We start from the raw sequence: 7,024 nt of genomic DNA, 5'->3' as shown, positions 1-7,024 counted from the left end.
GGTCATACCTGCCCCAAAAAAGGCCCCAATGATCCAGAAATCTGAATCCCTGCCCCTTACTCCAATCCCTCAGCCACACATTTAACCTCCTCCTCATTCTATTCCTATACCCACTGTCACGTGGCACAGGCAGTAATCCTGAAATTACTACCTTTGAGGTCCTGCTTCTCAACTTCCTTCCTAACTCCCTATAGTCTTTTTTCAGGACCTCATCGCTTTTCCTACCTATGTCGTTGGTACCAGTATGTACCACGACCTATGGCTGTTCTCCCTCCCTCTGCAGGATATCTTGGACGCGATCTGAAACATCCCGCACCCTGGCACCTGGGAGGCAAACTACCATCCGAGTTTCCTTCCTGCGTCCACAGAATCGCCTGTCTGCCCCCCTAACTATAGAGTCCCCTATCGCTACTGCCCTCCTCTCTCCTTCCCTATCCTTCTGAGCCACAGGGCCAAGCTCTGTGCCAGAGACACTGCCACTGTTGCTTCCCCCAGGTAGCCTGTCTCCCCCAACAGTACTCAAGCAGGAGTACTTATTGTCAAGGGGTAGAGCCACAGGGGTACTCTCTAGTACCTGACTATTCCCCTTCCCCTCCTGACTGCGACCCACTTGCCTGACTCCCGTGGCCCCACTGTGACCACCACCTGCCTATAACTCCTTTCTATCACTTCCTCATTCTCCCTGACCAGACGCAGGTCATCGAGCTGCATCTCCATTTCCCTAACACGGTCCCTTAGGAGCTGCAGCTCGACACACCGGGTGCAGATGTAGCCTTCCCAGAGGCAGGGAGACTCCGGGAACTCACACATCTGACACTGAGCACAGAAAACCGCACTCATACCCCTTCTTTTCCTCAAGTCACCTGCCTTGCCTCGCCCTTTTAGCGCCTAAGCCCCTTGAGCCAAAGCCCAATCACTCTGTTTCACAAGTGCAATCACTTGTAACAACGTGTCCTCATTCAAGATTCTCTCACTAGTGGAAACATTTCAACATACCATCACCCTTTAGGATCATATCCAACAGGTTCACCCATCACTCTTCTAAACACCAAAGAATACAGATCTAAATTTTTAGCCATTCATGATAGGACAACCTTCTCATTCCAGGAATTATCTAGGTAAATCTCTTCTGGACTGCCTCTGACACTAGTATAGGGGGACCAACTCAGTTTATTTTCTCTCCACAGATGCTGCATGACTTGCTGAGTGTTTCCAGCAACAACAATGTTTTTTACCTCACACTTTCTGCATTACCCCCCATACCCCTCTAGTCACATTCATCTTCTACTTACACCAACTAACAGGCCTTCTCCATCCTCTTTCAGCTGGTACAACCACATGCCATGCAGCCCTATCCTATCACAGGCATTCCCTTTGTTCTCTTCACCCCTCTGCCTTCACTGCAACTTTAATTTAGAAATCAAACACGTTTTCCAATGTCTGATGAAACGTCATCAACTTGAACTGTTAACTTTGTTGCTCTTCACAGTTGTTGCCTGACTTGCTATTTTTAACACATTCTATTTTTACTTGCATCTGCAATAGTTTTGCTTTTCAAATAATGTTGAACTCACTATTGGGAATGCCCACACTGATGCAGCTCTGCTCCTCTCTCTGACAGGATTTCCTTTTGTTTCTTTTACCTTGTTCAATAGTTCCCATTTTCCTTCCCTCTGTGCCCCTCCCACCAGTTCTCTAAATTAAATATAAATCTAAATCCAATCTCTCACTGGATCTCTCCCCAGTTAAACAGCAAGAATTCTGAAAATCAGTTTTTTATTTCATAGTACTTCGCCACACAAGCTATGTATGTGTCTGTTGGGCCATTCAGCAGGTGAAGCTGTAGCTGGTGCCCAGTGTCATTGACTTCCCTGAGTGAGCTCCTACGATGCAGAACTCTGAGCTCCTCCGCCCCCCCCTTTCCAAATAACCTTGTCTTGTACACACCTACATTACAGGCCATCCCCAAGTAACGTATGGGTTCTGTTTATACAGGCACTAAAGTCGATTTTGTACATGTTGGAAAGTACACAAAAATCACACGATATAGTAACCATGCCTCCACAATGTTGTAATGAACGGCATCAAAAACACATAACACTGATAAGAAAGAATTATTAAAAGTGGAGAGAGAGCAAACTAGTTCTGCCATTCATAGAAACCAACGTATGTACGCACATCGGACTTTTGAATCTAATAATACTACTGAGCTCATTTGTATCTATGGGTGTCCGTGAGTCCGTTGTTTGTTACCCAGTGAAGGGCTGAACTGGTTAAAAAGAAGAAATTACATTGCCAGCATTCACAAAGACTGTGTGCCAAACTCGGGTGTTTGACAAGGAGAGCGAGGTGCAAAGGAATGTTGCAGTTGTAAGTGCCCAGGAAATGGGTGACAAATGGTGAGTTGTATAGTCAAGCCCGTTGTGTGATTGAATGAGACAGGATATCATAACACAGATAAAAAATTAGCAGACACTTATTGTATTAAATGTCTTCAACAATGTTAAACTTGTTCTATATCTTCTGCATCATCTCGACAAAAAAGATTTTGAGAAGTGTGGCTCTCAGAACCAAACATGTCTTCTCTGTCTAACCATTAATTACTGTGCTTTGTCCAAAACTGTATGTCTGGAGTGTTGTGGCTTATCCTTTAAGGTACAGAGAAAAAAAATCCAAGGGTACTGCACAGGAGTGCAGATGCTTCTTTATAGCATTGCAGCTGCACTTGAACCAGCTGCCCTGCAACCATGGTCAAGGCTTGGTCAAGCTAGCACTGGGAATTGAATATTATATAACAATGGTAACTTGGAATATCCTGGGAGGTCCACCTTCAGCATCATGATGCAAAAGTCCCAGATTTCATAGGGGTGCACCATAACTGCACCACCAAAGGAGATGCATAGCTTGAATGAAGGATTGGAATAATCATGTATGCAATATCCTTGCAGGGAGGTTTACTGGTGCTGTTGGGGAAGATTCAGTTTGGCAGGGGAATGGAACACAGAACTGATGTACAATTGAGAGTGAGTTCAGTTGAGTAGGCAGAGCAGACACGGGCATCGTAAGGCACATGGAAGGAATGCGAGCCTAAATGGCATCTATTTTAATGTGAAGAGTATGACGAGTAAGGCAGATGAATGGAGAGTGGTGATATTTGCTAATGCAGGGATGCGGTTGAAAGGCAGGACTGGCAACTCAACATTCCAGGGTGTGGAATCTTCAGGCATGTTGGGGGAGGGAAGTAAAAGAGGAGGAGGCAACATTGTAATATTGATTAAGGAATGTTTTACTGTGGCAACGAGGGAGGATATCCTTGACGGCTCTTCAAATAAGACCACATGGGCAGAGCTTAGGAACAGAAATCGGACAGTCACGTTGCTGGGATTATACTGGAGACACAAGAGAGACTGCAGATGCTGGAAATCTGGAGCAACACACAAAAAATGCTGGAGGAACTCAGCAGGTCAGGCAGCGTCTATGGAGAGAAATGAACCGTCGACGTTTCGGGCCGAGACCCTTCATCGGGACTGGAAAGGAATGGGGCAGAAGCCAGAAAGTTATAGTAAATTTCAGTTTCCCCAATATTAACTAGTATCACTTTAATGTGAAAGTGTAGAGGGGTGGAATTTTTGAAGTGTGTCCAGGAGAGTTCTTTGAGCCAGTAGATAGTTCTAGGAGAGAAGGGGCAGTACTGGACCTAATCCTAGGGAATGTAGCCAGGCAAGTAGTTGAAGTGCCTTTGGGAGAGCATATCTGAGGTAGTAAGTTTCAAGGTAGTTGGAAAGGATGAGGGCGGTCTGGAAGTTAAGACCTTGAATTGTGGATGGCGGGTTTATCATAAGACAGGACCTGACAGAAGTGGACTGGTGTACAAGCTACTTGGAGGTGGGACATCAGACAGTGGAAGTCATTCAAAGGTGAAATAGTGAGAATTCGGGGTCAATGCATTTCCACAAGGATGAATGGTATGGACAGAAAGTCTAAGGAATCCTTGATGTCAAGGGATATCTATGGCTGGATTAAAAAGTATGAAGCACATGGTAGGCTTGGAGAACAAAAAAAACAGGGGAAGCCTTTCAGGAGTACAGAGAGTGTAATTTAAAAAAAGTGATCAGGAAGGCAGAGAGTGAGCCTGAAATATTACAGGTGAACAGGATCAAGGAAAGGCCCAAAGCTTTTGACATTAAGAGCAAGATGGCAACTGGGGAAAGAGTCGGGACCAAAGTGGCAATCTGTAATTGGAGCTAGAGGGCATGGGTGAGGTCTTCACTAAGGAGAAGGTCATTGTTGCTGGAGAAATCGGGGAGGGGGAGGGGGAGGAGGAGGGGGAAGAGGAGGCATCATATGTCTAAGTAAGTTTAATGATCAATAAGTCCTAAGTCACCATAGCCTGATGAGATGTATCCCCAGCTGCTAGGAGAGGCTAGGAAGGATGGCCACAGGCAAGGTACCACATGCCAAAAGGAGAATAAGCATAGCACCCTCATTCAAGAAGGGCCTCAAGGATAAGACAGGGTAATTATCGGTCTGTAAATCTAACTTCAGTGGTAGGGAAGTTATTGGAAAAAATCTTGAGGGACATGATTAACCTGGACTTGAAATGGCAGGGATTAATCAAAGATAGCCAGTGTGGTTTTGTTAGAGGGAGATTGTGTCTGGCAAATTTGATTGAATTTTTTCAGAGATAACAAAGTGTGTTGATGAGGGTTGGTGTAATCTGCGTGGACTTCATTGAGGCCTTTGATAAGGTGCTACAAGGAGACTGTTCCAAAGGGCTAGAGCATGTTGGCAAATTGGATCAAATGTTGGCTTGGAAATAGGAGGCAGGGGATGATAGTGGAGGATTGCTTCTGCAATTGGAAGCCCGTGACCAGTGGCTGTGATCAGTGCTGGGACCCCTGCTGTTTGTTATATACATTAATGATTAGGATATCAATGTAGGAGATATGATCAGTAAGTTTGTAGATGACATGAAAGTAGATAGCATTGTTGATGGTGAGGAGGGTAGTCTTGGCCTGTGGGACCAATGGCAGATAGCATTTATTCCTGCTAAGTGTGAGGTGATACACTAGTTAGATCACAGCTTGTGTTCTGTATACAGCTCTAGTTGCCACACTATAGCAGGACGTGATTGCACTGGAGAGCATGCAGAGGAAATTTACCAGGATGTTGCATTTCAGTTATGAGGCTAGGCTAAGCTTGTTTTCCTTGGAGCAGAGGAGGTGAGTAGCGTCACAACAACAACCTCACACTCAACATTGAGGAAGAATCTGAGAGAAGTTTACAAAATTATGAGGGACATAAATAGAGTAGATAATAGGAAATGATTCCACATGGCAGAGGTGTTTAAAACGAGAGGGCATAGTTTTAGGTTAGTGGGTAAGAGGTTTTGAGGGAATTTGAGGAATGTTTTTCATCCAGAGGTCCATTGAAATCTGGAACACTCTGCCTGAGTGCATGACGGAGGCAGATACTCTCATAACATTTAAGTATTTGGTTGGATTCTTGAATTGCCAAGGCATAGAAGGCTACAGGCCAAGTGCTGGTAAATGGAATTAGTAGAAAGGCACTTGATGGTCGACATATGGTGGGCTGAGGGCCCTGTTTCTGAACTCTATGACTCTAATCATTATAATAGCGCCATACTTGCAAGACCAGAATACTGAAGCAGTATCTACATATATCCTTTACACGTGTATATATGCAGTGCAGTATTTAGAGGTTGCCAGTGCAGGTGCGCACAATGCTCATGCTACTTTTTCAGTGAATTGTGCTGATTATAGCAAAGGATGTCTGATCCATCATGCAAGTGATATTTTGGAACTTAGATGCCAACATTAAGTTCCCTCATTTTGACTATAAACAGGCCAACACAGATGAAAGTCCTGCATTACCTACGTTACCCCAGTATAGAAGTCAGAAAAGGGACCAAATTTTGTTAATTTTATGCGGGCTCCTTCTAGTCACTAAATAAGGGAAGCTGCAATAGAAATTTGACTGCAAGCTTGAAAGGCCAGTCTAATCAATGCATTGCATTTTGTTTTCATTCTGTGACAACTTATCTGCTTAATAACACTACGACTGGCTGTGAACAGTTTTCCATTTTCACAGATCAAGAATGCCTAGATGTAGCATTACAAACTCCCCGAGTTTTTCGTTTTGTTTTACTTATTCAAAACATCTGAGCATAGCTAGAAACATTTGCCTTGGCTTCATCTTCACAGAAGCTCTCTCCTAGTATACCATTTCCTACATAGGCCATCTTGTGCCGTTCCTTAGGCTGAATTACTCTGTTGCAACTGACAGGAAATGGAGTGAACTTGGATGCTCATTTTTAGTTACATATTTTACAACACCAGTGAAAGGAGACGTGTTACATCAGCTTGAGCTTGATTGAAATATAGGTCCCTGAGACAAAAGAACGAAAATTCCGACTTTCCTTGTAGATTGTAGAAGTAGACTTGTAGCTGTAGAGGTGAAGAATTCAAAGGCCATAATAGCAAGTTACAAGACTGAAGTTAATTTACAAGGATGCCACTGGACTGTCATTATAAAAACTCTCATTCACTAATGTCCTTTCTGGCAGAGCAGGTGCCTCAAATTTCACCTGCTTTGACCTGCATGAATAATGGCAGTTACGGTCCTGCCACAAGTGTAAACAATTTTCATGCAATCATTATATCCAAACCTTTGAAATGTATACTCTCACATTTCTGGAATCATGCTTGTACTCTTCTGCACCCTCTCCAGTGCCTTTTTTTTTAAAATCATATGACAACTAGAACCATACCCAGTACTCTGAAGTGTGATCTACCAAGGTTAGATAATGGTTTTGCATGACTTCTCAAGAAATAAATCCAAATGCATAGCTTCTTTGTTTTATACAGCTTTGGGAACCTGTGGTATAATGTTTAGCGACTGTTGTATTTGGACTCCAAAATCTCATTGTTCAGTGACCCTATCTGGACTTGAACCACCCTACTCTTTCCACCAATAACTTGCATTTATCCATTTTTAACTTGAT

The sequence above is a fragment of the Pristis pectinata genome, chromosome 18 (genome assembly GCF_009764475.1).
Source record: "Pristis pectinata isolate sPriPec2 chromosome 18, sPriPec2.1.pri, whole genome shotgun sequence".
NCBI classification, from domain to species: Eukaryota; Metazoa; Chordata; class Chondrichthyes; order Rhinopristiformes; family Pristidae; genus Pristis; species Pristis pectinata.
The sequence above is the reverse complement of the archived record's forward strand: the minus strand, read 5'-3'. Positions refer to the sequence as shown.